Below are 18,093 nucleotides of genomic sequence, written 5' to 3' on the forward strand. Positions count from 1 at the left end.
GGAAGTTTTAGGGCATACATTTAAGAGTGGGGTCTCAGCTAAGTGATGGTTTCCCGTAGTCCGGAGCCCAGAACCACCAGTACATTGAAGGCTAGGTGAAGCAGAACTAAGAATCAGAGTGGGAAACAGAAACTGGGACACAGATGATGCCAAAGGCCCAGGATAGACAGTTTATAACGTTCAAGGCAAATGGAGTGAAAGAGACGAATTCGGGGAGGAGGCTTGTGATGATAAGACACCAATCAACTCTTGCCTCAGCGAGAAGCTTGTAACATATTCCCTAAGACATGTCTTCTCAAGGTTTGCCACAAAGAAAGCAAAACATTGGTTGCAAGAAAGCACTATGTGTATAAAAAATGAAGAATGGAAATTGCTTACAGGTCTGAAGAAGGAGAGACCAAAGTTTTCCCAGAATAGTGGAAGGTTCTTCTGTGGCTTCCATTCAATTGACTTGCCAGGTCCACTCTCTCAATTCTCTCAACACAGCATATTGCCAGGTTGTAGGTTCCTACAAAAGAAGACCTAGAGTTGAGAATTTGGGTGCAAATTTGCGAGGTGATATGAGGAAAACCCCTGAAAGAACAGGGAAAAGAAGCCAATAGGAGAGGAAGCCAATAAAGGGGATACCTCTGTGGGCACCTGGGGGACTGAATAGAATCTGTCCCAGAACCATCCCCCAAAGCACAAGGGAGCCAGAGTGTTCATCCATCAACTCCTGCTCCTCATGAATCACATTCATTGAGGGTGGCTCCTTGGGAGGCTCGCTCTCCAGCACTCTCAGTCTGTCCTTGGTCACTAGAGGGAGGAGGGCTTCAAGGCTGTAAGTGATGTCCAAGGTGGATAAAGGGGCCTAGGGAGAGGCGAGGGAGCGGCCGAGACAGCACCTGCCATGAAGCCCCAAATATCCACACCCTTCATTCAAAGGCTTCTCCCTAAGTAAACCATTGCACTTCTACTCCGACTTGAAAACTTGCCGGTGCTTTCCAAGAGTCAGCGGAGCGTCTTACCGAGTATGTTAGCATTCTAATCATTTTATGTGAGCAAATTAATTGCATATAAATTAAGTGTACAGAATCCATGAAATACAAGTGCACAGGAAGAGATGTTTCCATGAAAAAATAAGTCGAATTCTTCAGAAGAGTTTGATGTAAGCAAGCCAGTAAAAATGTAAGAAACTGTTGGATTGGGTGTAGCTAAGAAAACTGAGAAGAGCTCAGGGCGAGATTGTAACAGTCGTGGAAGATGATTCAATCAGATTGCTTTGCAAGTCACTTTAATTCTTGCTTCAATGTAAAGAAACCGAAGTTGAGGATCTTAAGGGATGCATTAGAAGTGTGATTTATGAAGAAAGACTACACATCATACCAATTAAGAGAAAAGACCTTCGCTTTACATCAAAGATTGGCAAATGAATGTCAATTTATATGTTTTAAGTTAAAATAAAAATGTTTAAGGCATGTATGAATCATTTTTTATGACCCCCTGCTTTCTGTTATTTTTTTTCGATTAATCAACCAATTGCCAGCCTTGCATGTGCTGCCTGAGAGGTGCCTCGACACTACTCCCAGGAAAATGCTCTGAGACGATTCCTCATACAACGTCAGCTGCCAAGAGTGTTTTATTTTAAGCATCCCACGAAAATTGAAGTACAAGGAACAAGTGCTTCCTCAGGGGGAAAGGAAGGGATTAGGGACCAAAAGGTTAAGAATTCGCTCTGGGAACTGCTGAGCCCAATCACAAAGAATCACAGGAGAGCAAAGCTAATGAAATAAGCAATGACAGGAAGGTGAATCCCGAGGCCTCTCAGCTGCACCCACACTGCACTGAGCTCTGCAGTTACCAGAGGCACAGCAGTACAGTTTTGAGCATAAACAGAAGACCCAACAAATCAACTTTTAACTAACTTTCAGAATAAGAAAGGCGTCAAACTCTTCGAGCCGCAAGATGTAGATGCTCAGTCTACTGCCTGCAGTCCCCTCCGCTTCTGATCATTTGACACCGAAAGCCGTTTATTTCATGCTTTGGCTACCTGGACGCTTGTCACTTTAGAGAAACTCATTATGTGGCGCTCTGGTTGGCAAGATTGAGAATCACTGAGGTTTGCTACAAGGCTTTGTGGTTCAGAACAAGTACCCTGGCTTACCACAGATATGTTCTTACTACCCTAGAAATGTTCTAGCAACATCAAAATAAATCTAATGGGTCTGCTTTTCATAATAACTCAAAATTTCAGGACAATAGGGTAACCACAGAGTGATTTCTCCCTCCCACCCACCCCAGCCCTAGGGTGCTTTCACTGATAATGGGGCTGTATTCAGAGTACAGACCAGATGAGTTTAGGTCTGTTTAGGAGGAGGATCCTGGAGTCCTGGTGTGGTGGGCAGAATACGGCCTCTCGAAGATGTGCACACCCAAATACCTAGAATCCGTGAATATGTTAGGTTACTTGACAAGGGACAAATAAGATTATTGCAGATGGAATTAAGGTTGCTAATTAACTGACCTTAAACTAAGATTAGCCTGAATTATTACGTGGACCTAATGTAGTCACAAGGGAGGCAGAAATGTAAGAGTCAGAGTATTTCAATGTGAGAAACCCTAGACCAGCCACTCCTGGCTTTGAAGAGAGAAGGGGATCAGGGGAATGCAGGTGGCCTCTACAAGCTAGAAAAAAAGCAAGAAAACGCATTTTCCCCTACAGCCTCTAGAAAGAAACCCAGCCCTGCCAACCCATTGGTTTTAGTCCCATAAGACCCACCTCAGACTTCTGACTCCTGGATAAATTTGAGTTGGTTTAAGGTATTAAGTTTGTTATAATTTGGCATAGTAACAATAGGGAACATATACAACTGGGTTCCTGCTGCTTGGTCTCAAAGGTGTAGGGCCTCTGGGTAGGTACATTCCTGACCCTGCAGACTCCTTGTCCTTGGGGGGAATGCATGCTAGAGATGAGCTATAGGTTAACCTCCAGACAGCAAGGGCCTGAATGCCTGGGTCACTGCAGGAAAACGCCACAAGGAAAGAAGAAAGCCTTACTGGACAATGACAATGGAAAGACCTGAGTCTGTCTGCCAGGCAACTTGGAGGTTATCAGGTAGGCCAGTTTACTGGAAGGCATCAAGCCTTCAAGCTCTATCTCCTTTCAGAATTGGCCTTTGGCTTCTGGATTAGAAGGGGCCATATTCTGCTTTGCAGAAGAGAAGGAAAGTGAAGAAGGGAGATTCTGAAAGTGGGAGATGGGGACAGAACTGGGGGAGTGGAGAAAGAAGGAAATGAGCCAAGGACATGGTGGAAAGACCGCTCCCACAATCTCCAAAACCTGGTTAAATTATACTCATTAAATACTTTACTTGGACATATTTCTTATGGAAACTGGCCAAGCAATGGAGCTTTATGCCTGCAACAACATGGGTTATAATGGATGCCAGAGCATATCATGCAAAGCCTCTCATCCTCCTAGCTTTCAACATTGTCAGCAGCTATTGGTGTAGAACTGAGCTCCTCCCTGAGAAGTGTCCTCACCAAGATCATGTCCCATCCAGGGTACAGCCTGTATGCACTGAATGCCAAATCAGAGTATGAAGGCCCAAATGCATGCCCCAACTGGAGACACAGGGCTACCCTAGCTTAGGTCAGATGAGTCCTCTGTGACAATTGGATCACAACCCAAATTCTCCCCGGGTCCAACCTGCCTCTTTCACTCTCCTACACAGGATCCCAAGAGAACCCATCAAAAGAATTCCTGCATGGAAATCTCAGAGTCTCAGTCAACTTCTTTCAGAAATGGATCTACAATAGGGGTGAAAAGATAGCAAAATGACCATGAGGGCCATGGAATTAAAAGAAAGTTGGGGGAGAACAGTCCTCCATTAGAGAGAAGTCAGGATTGCAAGTGGAATTGCATGAATTGGATCCTTGAGGGTCAGAACACCATCCATATTGTCACCAGGAGCCACAAATGCCTTGTAAATCTGTGTAAATCTGTGCGTGGCCCACCCAGACTGCACAAGAAAGGGCATAAGGAAATCTTCATTCTTGGGTCTCACAATCATTTCCAGGGCCTTTATGTTTCTATGTGCTTCACTAAAAAGCTGCCTTTTAGGTTTTAAATAAAAAACAAAATGGGTTAACTGGATGATGGGCACAGAGGAGGGCACTTGATGGGATGAGCACTGGGTGTTATATGTTGGCAAATAGAACTTCAAAAAAAATAAAAAATAAAATAAAAAAATAAACTGGAAGGCAGTGCAAGGTATGATTAAAGAGGTTGAGGAGTGACCACATAGCGGCAATTTGCCTGCAAAGTCTTCATTCATTCAGAACCTAAAACCCTACACAAATGTCCCAGGCCTGATAATCAGTCTAATTTGGCTTGGCATTTGTAAAAAATAAAGAAAAGTCTTAACAATTCAGATTCATTAATCCATTCATTGCAACAGCAGGAATGGCAAGAATAGTACTAGAGTATTTACTTGAGGGAGACCATCAGTTTATTTTTGAAGGTATGCTTAAATTGTTATTTATAATTCTCAACTTTAAAAATAAGAAACTTCTTTGATTAGAGCAAAACACAAGAAGGTTTTGCAAATTCTGAGATATCCATGTGATAGTGTTGTGCCTCCGATGAGAAATCCCTGGTTTTTTGCTGTTTTCTTTAAGCAGGTTCCATGCCCAGCATAGTGCCCAATATAGGGCTCAAACTTACGACACCAAGATTAAGACCCAACCTGAAATCAAGAGTCAGAGGCCCAACTGACTGAGCCACCCAGGCACCCCAAGAAATCCTGTTTTTAAAAGTGTTGGAATGCTGGGAGGAAACACATAGGATATTAAGCAAAAATAGGAATAAAATTGTTTATACAGTCTGGTATTTGCCATGTAAAAACATATGAATATTAATTATTAGGTGTTTCTTTTTTTAGTGGGAGAACTAAAAGCATACAAATGACTCTTAAAAAGGCAGCCTCTTTTTACAATAAAGATTAACTTTTTAAAGTGATTTTTAAAGGCCAATTTCTAATATCCGTCAATCCCCTGGAAGAACATTGTTCATGTTTTAAATAGTTCGGTTGCAAGATATGAATCAATACATGAGGAGCTATTTAACACTGCTATTTTGATCCCAATGGTGCCCTAAGAGAGGCATCAAGAGTGCAGCAGTTATAATAAACACAAATTGAGACTCTTTAGTGATTAAGTCTCACTCTGGAAAAATTGCAGAAATGGAGATGCATGATATAGCAGACCTAGTGACAGAACCATTAATCTTTGGTTGAGAGCAGTGGTTTGCCGTATCTGGGTCCCTGGGCCAGCAGTATCCACATCACCTGGGAACGTGTCAACCTGTTAAAAATGCAGTATCAGGTCCCATCCCAGCTCTACTGAATCAGAAATTCTGGGGCAGGACACAGCAATCTTTGACAAGCCCTCTAGGGGAATATAATACAGGCTAATGTTAGAGAATCATGATCCTTTCTTGAAATTCATGAACTAGAGGGCAGATGGGGGGAATGCCCCCTCCATTTATCAAGGGTGTTGATCTAAAGCTCTCATTACGTTCTCAGAAGAATTTGTGATCCATAGGGCACCTGGGTAGCTCAGTCTGTTAAGCCTCTGCCTTCAGCTCAGGTCATGATCTTGGGATCCTGCAATCGAGCCCTGCGTCAGGCTCCCTGCTCAGCAGGAAATCTGCTTCTCCCTCTCTCTCTCTGCTCCTCTCCCTTCTTGTGCTCTCACTCTCTCTCAAATAAATAAAATCTTAAAAAAAAAATGTGATCCAGAAAAAGAAAAAATACATATATATATATTTATATATGTATTTAGACATTATAAATGTATAAAATGACTCATATATACGTGTGTGTATATATATATATACAGACACACACTCACTGGCACAACAATAGCAACAGGAACAAGGACGTAACTATTCTAAGCAGACATCTCAAAGCCCCCAGTGGTTCTACTTGTCATCCAACGTGACAGAGTTGGATGCCTGATTGTAACAGCTTGTGATGATTCAATGCATTAAAGTCACCAATTATTGGCCTCCCTGCACCCTGCAAATGGACAATCTGTAAAAGAGTGGTCTCTGCTTTTTTGGTCTGCCCAGCATCCCCTCCCCTTTCTAGTGAGACCACCTCCCAGTTCCATGTGATACTAGGGGAGCCTAGTTCATCACTCTATCCCACCTCTGTGGCCACAGGAATAAGTACATGATTTACAAAAATAGCAGTCCATCAGGCTGGTCAAAATGGCCAAGAGAGGTTCCCTCAACCCAAAATGGGCCAAAGGAGCCCTTTCCTGGGATTTTATATTTATATATTTATAGACAAGATGTGTCCCCTCTTCTCTGAAGCTACTAACTTGAATAGACATGAGCCTCCGCCTGTGCGTAATGCACCCACACACAGGGGAAGCCATGTGTTAGGAGAATGTGCCCAGTAAAAATCACAAGAAAGAGAGACAGAGAAAGCCAGTAGACTCATTCACATTCTGGGTGAGAAAGGAGAGAGAGAAGGTGGGAGGCCCTTTTTTATTATCTAACTTTTTAGTTTAATTTTGTTGTAGTGTAGAGTTCTGTGAGTTGGAAAGTGTATGTAGTTGTGTGTTCACCATCACAATCAGGATGTGGAATCGTTCATCACCCAGCATGTCTGTCGGCAGTCACTCCTCCTCCTACATCCTGGCAGCCATGGATGTTTTCTTTGTCACTAGAGTTTGCCCTTTGCAAAACTGTCATATAAATAGTTCATATAGTATGTGATATTTGGGGTCTTCACTCAGTACAATGTATTTGAGATTTTTCCATGCAAGTATCCCTATAAATACCGATACCATTCTTATCACTAGTCTGTTCCTTTCTATTGCTGAGTATTATTCCATTGCATGGATAAACCTTTTCCCTGTTGAGAAACATTTGCTTCCAGTTTGGGGCAATTATGAAAAGCTTCTAAAAATATTTGCATACACAGGTTTTCATCCAATTTAGGTAAATGTCTAGGAGTAGGATTTCTCGTTCATATGGTAAAGATATATTTAACTGTATAAGAAACTGTAAAGCTGTTTTCCAAAGTGGCTGTCCCATTCTGCATCTCTCCCTGCAGTGCATGAGACTCTCTGTTGGTCTCTGCAGAAGTTCTTAAGGTCAGTCCCTCCCCTTAATCTCCTAATGGAGTGATCAAATTCCTAACTTGTGTTCAGTTTCTATCACTTACTTCCAGCCGCAAAGTCTTGACTAATATAAGAAGTTTCTAATTACTGTGGCCAGCATGCGTTGTCTAATTTGTTCTTCCTTTGTATTCACCTTGTCATTCCTAGAGACATTTGTTGAATATCTACATGAAAAATATCATTCTAGGAATTGCAGAAGAATACAATTTTTAAGGTTTTTAAATGTTTTTCCCTCAAGGGATTCCAGAACCTGTTGACATCATTAGCCAGGACAAAGTCTCTCAGTGGCCGGGATGGAGAACCCTACCTAGCACATCCATAATATGATCTAGCCCACTTTTGAGTCTGAGGGGAAAGACAAAACTATCACCCCAACATGCGTTACTAATGTTTGCTTACAGGGATGGGGACCCTTCCATGGTTATATTAGAAGCTGTTATGTCATATATTATGTGGGAATAGTCTTTGTTATGTCATATTTTATGTGAGAATGTTCTTTGGTAATATTAGAGATTTTCAGGGGAAAGGTATTTTTGCCCAGACAATTTCTATCACCTAGATATGGTTGAGTATCATCTTACTAGACATTGTTTCCCAGTAAGATACACAGAAGTCATGCTATAAGTAAGATCCCCTTGTCCTTAGGGAGAATTGGGCAAAAGGGACATCTATCTGGGTCCTTGAGCTGGAGAGTTTGTTAGTAGCAGAACCAAGAGAATAACAGTTTAACAACTGGATACAAAGCTCCTATATAATGAATTGAGAAGCATCTGTGTCCTTTCTTAGCAAGTAAAATGTCCAGTTACTTCTAATATCAGCTGCATCTGCAGCAGACATAGTGGGGGAAATGGGCTATCTTTTCTTCCTCCTTCTCCTGCTCCCAAGAACAGCCTGTAGAACCTTTATGTGGGGCTACTAGGTTCTGTCAAAAATAAGGTATGAAAGATCTTCATATAGAATCTTCGTTCAATGTTTGTTTAGGTTTGAGGTTAGTTGGGAACATTTTTAAAATACAGTATACATTAACTAAATCACTGAACTATTTCCTTGCTACTAAAAAGGAAAACCATTAAGTATGGGTGCTTTGCCTGCTGTCCAAATAGGAACAGAGGGTTGGACTAAACCATTGCTCAGTGTCAACTTCAGTGACATTAATCTCTGGAAATGAAGACAAAGTGAAAATAACCAAGAATGTTCAGTCTGCCCGAGTTATAATGTAACAGAGAATTGTTAATTTCACAAAAATCTATGAACTGATAGACAACAACACAGGTTAAATTAGAATTTCTGAGGGGGCACCTGGGTGGCTCAGTTGATTAAGCATCCAACTCTTGATTTCCACTCAGGTCATGGTCTCAGGGTCATAATATCAAGCCTTGTGTCAGGCTCTGCACTTAGCAGAGAGTCTGCTTGGGATTCTCTGTCTTCCTTTCTCTCTGCCTCTCCCCCTACTCTCCAAATGCATAAATATGTAAATACATAAAATATATTTTTTTTTAAAAAAGGACAGACTTTCTGAGAATATTAACAAGTGATCCTAACGTTGGTAGAATACAAAGAAGGCATTGAGAATGGTATGTGTTTGTGTGCTTCTTGGCATTTCTTACACACTAAACGAATCATGAGTTTTCTGATGAGACAGCAGGAAAGGATTTCTAGCATAAACAGCTACAACTGATCATACTAGAAGTACATACTGTGCAAAGACTATGAAAAAAATAACCAAGTTCTATATTCCTTAGATTTAACAATGTTTCAGAGTCAACAGATATAACCAATGTGCAAGAACAGCAACCATGACCATATGCCCACTATCATATTAGGCAATGTAAGGGGATAAAATATAGGTAGTATATAGTGCCTAATCTCAATGAGTGTATAGCTTATTATAGTCAAGCTAAAAAAAAATAAAGCTTTTGTGGCTGGATGATATTTTTTAAAATATCAACTTATGGTTTTCTCTTATTTTATTGTCCTCCTTTTCTCCCATTCAACTATGTATCCATTTGAAGATATTAAAAGTCAAATATAATTACTTGGAGATACCCATTTATGATTTCCTCTACTTTATGTTCCCCATCTCTTCTCTTGTTCAGTACTCCCAGAGTAAGATGAAGAAGGAAAGGAGGCCAGTCCAAGGGCATGTTATCTAATTACATGGCTCCATCCTGCTAGGAACCTCATTAGTCGTGGCATAAAAGCACCACTGACTGCCCTCAGGAGGAGAGAAGAAGGGAGTATTTATCCATTGGCTTCACAGCGTATGTGTGTGTGCGTGCGTGTGTGTGTATGTGTGTGTGTGTGTGTGTGTGTTTTGGTGGGGAGGTGTCTTAGATGATAAATATGTAGATGTTGTCTGAAAGACACTCTGGTTTTTGTGTCCAAAAACCTAAATCCAATGAGCGGGAGGGGATTGAAAGTAATAAACCGAGTGATCTCAAGAAGCAGGGAGACTTTCTCTCCCAATGAGTCAAATAAATGATACTATTTAAGATTTGGAAGGTAAAGAGAGGTGAACAGGTGAGCAAGCATTTGGGAGCTGAAATCATCATTAGAGTTGGGTGGGGATTGTCTGTGAGGTTATCAGGGTAAGTAGAGGGTGAGATGTATCAGGGTGAGATGTTTCTCCAACAACACTGAAGCAAGAGCTTCAAAAATGTTGGGATTTGGAAGAAATAAGAAGCAGGGAGCTAGCCTAACATTTACTCTGCCTTCAGCCTCTGAGGTACAAACAGCTTTAGCTGGATGGGCTCTGTAACCCAGCCTCCCATCACCTTCTCACCTTTTGTCTCTCTCTTCCCCAGACCCCACCCCTGTACCTTAGGATCATTTTACATAATAAACTACCTGCACTCAAGCCCTTCCCTTGGCCTCTATCTAGGGAGGGGAGTGGGGAAACCCAAACCAAGACAACGGAAGAGATGAGCATGACTTGAGAAGCTTTCAGACCCATTTTGAAGACATTTATTCCCATTTAAACTTCATCACTACAGGTCACTCTGCTCCCATTCAAATTGCTTTCATTAAGACTCTATTAAACCTAGAAAGTCCCCTCCTGAATATCACACTCAACCAGCTGCTCCTACTTTTAATCCTTCTTGAACGTCTTTATAATATCTAATAATTCCTTCAAGCTCAGGTCTTTTTTGCCTCCCAGGGTACTGCCCCTGACTGTGTTCTTGACCTTCCTTTCCCAGATCGCCTCCTCTGGACTCTCTTTCTTGCTTCCATTAACCTTGAGAACAGGCTTTTGAACCTAATTTGTCTCTATCTCCATTCAGTTCAGTTGAAACCTTCCACTGTGTCTTTTCATGGGTGGGTTTCAAATTCGGATTTCCCTGAGATTTCTCCTGAATTCCAACCCCATGTTTACACCCATCTGGTGAAAATTCTGCTTTGGATATTATACACAAGCTCAGTAGATCTATGACTAAACCAAACATTCACTCCAACCTGGAAATGTAAACATTTAAAAACAACAACAGAAAAGAATGATTATGAGAAAAACAAGATAGACGTAAATGGCACATCTAGAGGTCTAATTTTAGGGAAAGACAAAAAGATAAAATACAAAGAAATAGAAGGAATCAAAATAGAATATTCCAGCCTGGTAAGCCAGAAGAATGGTGACATTTCAGAAGTAGATTGGGGGAATGGATGAAATTTTAGAATGAAAGGAAAGACGAAGACTTCTATGTTGACCGTACTAGGTTTCTTTTCTGTACTGACTTTTCTCCTTATTCTGTCTCATTTGTATCAGAAGACCTGGGTCCTTTTCTATTTTTCTCACTGATCTTTGTCAAATGCTGTTACCTCATTGATTTCTTTCTTCAGTCTCATGGGGATTTCTTGAGGAAAATGTCACCAACTTCCACAAGGCATTTCTTTTAGTTTTCTCCTGAAGCCGAACTTGTTTCTTTATCAACAAAACAGGAAAAAAAATATTTTTAAGACATAAATAAATTCAAAAATAAAAATGATAAGAATTAAAATATACCATGTATAAAAACAACTACCAAAACTCACACCTGGAATCCTACAGCTATCAAATCTTCTAAAACCCCTTCTTACTTTCCAGAAATGACTTAAAGTTTGCTTTGCATCATTTTAATACTTGAGATACACAAGGAAATATCATTCAACCAAACAACATAAGGGCTGTGACTGGAAGCAGGTCTATACATTCATGTGAAGAGTCCAACAGCATAGAGCATACATAGAGCATACATCTTATTTTATTTTTAAATCCTTCAAGCTTTCCACTCTGTTTAGAGGTCTGAAAGCAGCCACCTTCCTAATAGCCTATTTTACTTGTCACCACCTTTGTGCCATTAGAAATCTGTTAATTGCTGTCTTGGTAACAAAGGAAAACAACATCATTGTGCTACTAATAAAAGACTGTGTGAATTGCTTTCCTTCTCAAAGGCAATGATTTTAATTGACTTTATTTTCTTCCAAAAAGAAATAGAGATGCACAATCATGGTGAGGTCTGCCCTCGTTAATGGAGATGCATCACTAATTTAAAATGAAAACTGAAGTCTGGTGAAAATCCATCTTGCGGTTCCCCAGTCTGCAACACACAGAATCTGGTACGTGAGCTTCTCTTATTCCCTTCCCTACTCAGCTTGCTCCTCCCAGACCCAAATAAAGGACCCAGGAGAAAGGGAGAAAGTAAAAAGCTGCATGTTATTCTGTAGCTTTATCCTGGCTGCTCTTTGGAAAACAGATCTGCAAGCTCTGAACCAACAGGCAATAAGTCACTCAGCCCATTTTCTCAGAAGTACGGCTGTGCGGCTGTGCCGTTACTGTTTGCTTCCCAGCAACTATAATCACGGACAGTAACAAATACACCGAGACATTTTCTTCTCTGCACCTCAGAAAGCTATGCCTTCATGAATATCTCTTCTTTAGCTATTTCCTAATCCAACTTTTTCATGTCAGAGCTGGGAATTTGTGTGACAGGGTACTTGCATTTCATAAGGCTACAATCAGCCACGCTCTTGCTGATTCCAGGAAGCTTCGAGTTACAGCTTCACTGGTTAAGTCTGTGATAATTAGCTGGATTCTCAGGTCTGGGAGTGGCCATATTAATAAGAGCCCCAGATTATAAAAGGAAGCTAGGGGACAAGTATCAGTGGTGGGTATGAGATACATCCCTGTTTTGACCTGTTGGAAAAATTAGTTGATAAACATTTCATGTACTCAACAAATACTTAACAGTGTACCAACTGTGTGCTTATGAGGTCCCTACTATGCTGTGGGGGTTGAGGAATGTAGCTGTGAACAATATCCCTAAAATTCTTGCTGTCTCAGAAAATGCATACTTGGCAGGGAGTGACATTACAATTATGCGATTAAATAAATGCATTCACGGAGAAGTCTAGGTAATTGTGCTATGAAGAAAATCCAAGAAGTATTGTGACAGACAGTGATTGTGGGGAGGGCCAATCAGGGCCTCTAGGAGGAGATGACATTTCAGATGATGTGATTGTTTTAAAATATGTCTCCCTAATTCTTTCATACTCCTCCCATCAAGAGGTGGAATCTATGTCCCTATCCCTTTCCTTTGAATCCAGGCTCTCTGCTTGACAAACAGGATGAAGCAGAGGGGACACCATGCCAATTCCCCAGCCCAGGCATTAAGAAACCGGCAGCTTCTATTTCTGTGTCTGGGGAGAGGAGGGAGGAGCGAAGGTGGGGATGATGCTTGTTCTTGGAACTTGGCCAAAATGTTGTGAAAAAAGCCTAATCAGTACAGAGTGAATTTTCTACCATATAAAAGTCAGCCCCACGTTGTGGCCTCCTGCCACGTCACTTCCCAAAACAGAGTTCACTTCTATCATAGACCCTTCCTAACCCAAAATGCCACTTAGCATGACAGTGTAGAAATGTAGCCACTGAGATGTAATTCTATCCTCCAGGCCATTTGTTATATATGTGGTATCTATAGGTCAATATATTTATGGTCCGTGTAAATGCCTTATCCTTTAGATAGAAAAAGGACACCATAAGCCTGCTACCACCAGGATGTAAGCTTCAAGTAGCTGGCAAGTGATAGGTCAATGTAAGAATTTCCTCAGGGTCAGACACTTGAGCAGCCTTTGGACGTATGGCACTTTGTTGGCTTCTATGCACTTTCCTTATGTACATCTTTGCTCGTGGACCAGATAAGACAAAGGGAAGTCAAACTCAGATCCCTCTTCTTGGAATGTTAGAAGTTGAATGCTTCATCACGATTTTATTTTTTTTAAAGATTTTATTTATTTATTCATGAGAGACACACAGAGAGAGAGCACGATAGAGAGAGAGGCAGAAACACAGACAGAGGGAGAAGCAGGCTCCATGCAGGGAGCCTGATGCAGGACTCGATCCCGGGACTCCAGGATCACGCCCTGGGCCAAAGGCAGGCACCAAACTGCTGAGCCACCCAGGAATCCCCCTTCATCATGATTTTAAATGTGATTCAAGACTCTTTTTCATTTATTCTAGGATGAACTGATTAAGTCGTTTTTACTTCATGAGCAACGGAAGGGTTTAGAGTTGATTTTTCTCCTAGCAACAGTTAATTCTGGTAAAACAACATCATGAAAATATTGATGGAGAATAACAATATTAATCCCTCAGACATTATTTATTAGTTATGTGCTATGTAACAAATACAAACCATAAATTTAAGGAAATTCAATGTTATTAATCACTCACCTTTTTTAATGAAGACCCACAGAACCTCATTTGAACATTCTCTTCTCACAATCTGCTGATCACAAGCTCAGCTGTGGCTGCTTTTTCTATTCTGTGACAAATGTCCTTCCCTTCTTTACTTCTTAGTAACTAATCCTCCTTTATAAGTCTATGAGAAGTAACTATTCTTTCTATCTTTTGTTATGGCTTACCAGCCTAAAGCAAGTTCTCTCTGTCTTTTTGCTGAAAGTAACCTGAATTTTTGTGTTCAGGTAGTAATGTGCCCAACTCCTAGGTAACACATCCAATTTGGTCTAAACACATTCCATTTTACCTCTAATTTGTCTAGATATAGATAATGTAACAAGTTCTATCCAATAAGATGAATGGAGGATTCTGCTGGGGCATCTGGGTAAGACTTTTCACACTGAACAGGAGATATGAGGGGAAGAAAACCTGCTTGATGTCTCCTCGCTTCTTGCTCAGAGCACTATCATCAGACAGTGTGATATCAATAGCCTGATATTTACTCAGGCAGCCATCCTGTGACATGAGGTCAGACACCCCTATTCTGAAGATGACAGATGAGAAGGAAGGCAATGCCTGAGCCTTTGATGCTACGCAAGTTATTCAACCAACCCAGAGACTGCCTGACAACAGGATTCTTATTAAGTAAACAAGAGCCTCTTCATGAGTATAATTTGTATGTATCCAGGTATCTGGCCCAATGAGATTGTGTTTAGCAAAATGAGTGAAAGAAAAAAAAAGATCAGGACCATTCCTATTACTTACGAGACTAGGACAGGATAGTAACAATGGCCCACATTGCATATGCCTGAGTACTTAAAAGTGATAAACCACTCTAACCACAAACCACTATATAAAGCATGTTCTGACCTTATACCTTGGAATATATTATTCCATCATAATCATCTGAAAGGCCAAATTGCAATTTTGAATGTTTGGACCCCTTTTGGATAATCATATTGGAACACAGTGGTGCAAGGAGAGCCAGCTCCAGTCCCAGACCTGTGGGTTAGCCCTCTTCCTTTCTCATTCCCTAGCTCTATCCTCCCTGTAAAGTGTCTTGAGTAAACATCTTCAGATACTAGCCTGCAAATTTAATTTTCATCCACATTCTCCCATACTTCAAACAGCCACCTTTGGCTACCCCCTGGGCATCAGGGTATATATACCTTTGGAAGGGTGGACCTCAGAAAGAGGCAAATGGGGGCTATGAAAACAAAATTTTTATGGCCCTTTGGAAAGAAATTTTAGGGCCCTAGCTGCCCAAAGAGTAAGGTAGACAAGAAGGCTTTGCCTCAGGACCATAACAGGCATGGGGCCCCCCAAAGCACAGGGCTTAGAGCAAGGGTCCTTCCTGACTGGGTCTAAGATGATACTGAGGAAAAGCCCATCCACAGATGATGTTAACCCAAGCATGACAGGAAGATGGGCTGAAATGTAGAGACCCAATCAGTATGTTGGTCCCAGAAACACCAAAAATAACTCTTCCATTTTTTGCTTTATTTGTAAGATCAGAACTTAGGTGATTTTCAGCAAATAGAAAAAATAGTTGTTTTAGACATAAATACACAGAGATGGGTTCATCATGAAGCTAATGAACTTAAGCTCAAGACCCCTCACTGCACAGATTCTGAGAAAGAAGCCTTGATAATATGCTCACAAGATGCTGATGCCACCATTGTGAACAAGAGGGCAGACATCACCATATACTGAAGGTAATAGAATGTTTTTCTTATATGTAAAGATAGAGGTGCCTGAGTGGCTCCGTTGGTTAAGTGCTTGACTCTTGATTTCAGCTCAGGTCACGCAGGTCATGAGATTTGAGCCCTCACATCAGGCTTCACACTGAGCACAGAGTCTGCTTGAGACTCTCTCTCTCCCTCTGCTCCTTCCCTTGCTCACTTGTGCTCTCTCTCTTTCTCTTCAATCAATCAATTTTACATATATATACGTAAAGGTAAAATTTTTGAAATTCTTAACTTTAAAAGTGATGTCTGGAGTGATGAAAAATTCTGGAAATAGAGTGTATTAGTCAGAGTTTTCCAGAGAAACAGAACCAATAGGATATATATAGCTATATATACGAGGAGATTTATTATAGGAATTGGCTTACACAGCTATGAAGGCCAAGTTCCACAATATGCCATCTGCAAGCTGGAGAACCAGAAAAGCTGGTGGTATAATTCAGTTCAAGTTCAAAGGCTTGAGGACCAGGCAGCCACTGGTGGAAGTCCCAGAGTCCGAAGGTTCAAGAACCAGGAGCTCTGATATCTGAAGGCAGCAGACCATGGATCAAGAAGAAGGATCTCCCCCTTCCTTTGCCTTTTTGCTTCATTCAGACCCAAAAGAACTGGATAATGCCCTCCCACATAGGTGAGGGCGGATCTCTTTCCTCAGTCTACCAAACAAAATCCTAATCTTTTCCAGAAACACTCTCAGAGACAGGCCCAGACTTAAGGTTTTACCAGCTGTCTGGGCATCATCCCTTAGCCCAGTCCAGTTGACAGATAAAATGAACCACCACAGATAGTCATAGTTCCACAATATTGTGAATGCTTTCAATGCCAATGAATTGTACATTTAAATGGCTAAAATAGTACATTTTATCTTATGTATATTTTACTGCAATAACAAGCATCCCCCAACTTATCATGTTAGGCTCCACTAGATTGGTTTCTCACTGTTTGCCAGTCATTCACTCCTCTCCCAGCTCCTGGAGGGCTTTGTGACAAATTCTAAGGGAGTACAGACTGATACATTTTGAAACCTATTAAGTACTTTGCCAATTTTATGCTCTGCATTTGGAGAAAATCAAGGAAGGAAAATATCATCGCCTATCATCACCTATTTCCTGTAAGTGCTGGACTGGAAAGAACACAGACAGGAAGGAGTAGGTCTAACTCTGCTTGAGGCTGGCCTTCTCCCATGGCTTCCGGGACGGAAGGTACAAGTGTGTTGTTTGCAGGTGAGCCTCAGAAGCACCTTTAGGGAAGTGGGAAGTGAGACTGGCAAGGGAAGGGGACCAAGGCAAGGTGAGTTGATGAGCAGGTCACCACTATGGGTAACAGGAGCTCAGCTCCGTCGGGGACCCTGGGGAGACACAGTGCAGAACACCTCACTATGGCCCCGCCTGGGGCAGAAGTGGTGCATTGACCTTCCAGCCCGTGCCAACCCCCCCAACACACACACACACACACACACACATACACACACACACACATACTGTGGGCTGAAGGCAGCTTCTGGAGGTGTTCACTTAGCACATCCAAACTGCCTGCCTCATGAACCAGAAAAGGTGCTCAGGTGGGGAGGTACAGGTGTCTGCTGATGATGTGATCAGCCCATGCTGAAGTAGAAGGACTGAGGTCTCTGGGATAAAAACCCTCTGTATGGATTCCTAGGGCTGCCCTAACAAAACACCATGCAACTAGGGGCATCTGGGGGACTAAGTCGGTTAAGCATCTGAGTCTTAATTTCAGCTCAGGTCGTGATCCCAGGGTCCTGAGATAGAGCCCTATCGGGCTCTGCACTGATAGTGGAGCCTGCCTGAGCTTCTCTCTCTCCCTCTCCTTCTGCCCCTTCCCCCACCCCCAATGGCACTCTCCCTCTCTCTCAAAACAAAACAAAACAAAACAAAACAAAACATTCCCACAAACTAGATGGCTTTTAAAAAAATAAAGTTATCTTCTCACAATTCTGGAATCATTTAAGTATCAATAAAATCAAGATGTCAACAGGCCATGCTCCCTCTAAGGCTTCAGTAGAATTTTTCCTTGACACATCCTAACATCTGGTATGGTCTTCAATTCTTGGCAACTCTCAGCTTGCAGTTGCATCACCCCAATCTCTGCCTCTCTCGTCACATGGGGTCTTCCCTGTGTGTCTCAGTCTTCACATGGCATCCTCCTCTTCTTATAAGGACAGCAGTCACATTAGAATAAGGGCCCACCGGGATCCCTGGGTGGCGCAGCGATTTGGCGCCTGCCTTTGGCCCAGGGCGCGATCCTGGAGACCCAGGATCAAATCCCACATCGGGCTCCCGGTGCATGGAGCCTGCTTCTCCCTCTGCCTGTGTCTCTACCTCTCTCTCTCTCTCTCTATCATAAATAAATAAAAATTAAAAAAAAAAAAAAAGAATAAGGGTCCACCCTGGTGACCTCATCATAGCTTGATTACTTCTGCAAAGACCCTATTTCCAAATAAGGTCACAA

The 18,093-nt window shown here is 41.8% G+C and overlaps 1 long non-coding RNA gene across 1 annotated transcript in view; it reads right to left on the reverse strand.

The window, feature by feature from the left end:
• LOC140617847 (uncharacterized) overlaps positions 1–18,093 on the reverse strand; it is an 81,152-nt gene that overhangs the window by 21,731 nt on the left and 41,328 nt on the right. Inside the window, exons 2-3 of the long non-coding RNA XR_012017993.1 lie at positions 10,987–11,089; positions 379–508 (exon numbers count right to left, since the gene is read on the reverse strand). This is a non-coding gene — a long non-coding RNA (uncharacterized lncRNA). The remainder of the gene's footprint in view (positions 1–378; positions 509–10,986; positions 11,090–18,093) is intronic.

Source organism: Canis lupus, chromosome 26 (assembly GCF_048164855.1).
Source record: "Canis lupus baileyi chromosome 26, mCanLup2.hap1, whole genome shotgun sequence".
In the NCBI taxonomy this organism is placed as follows: Eukaryota; Metazoa; Chordata; class Mammalia; order Carnivora; family Canidae; genus Canis; species Canis lupus.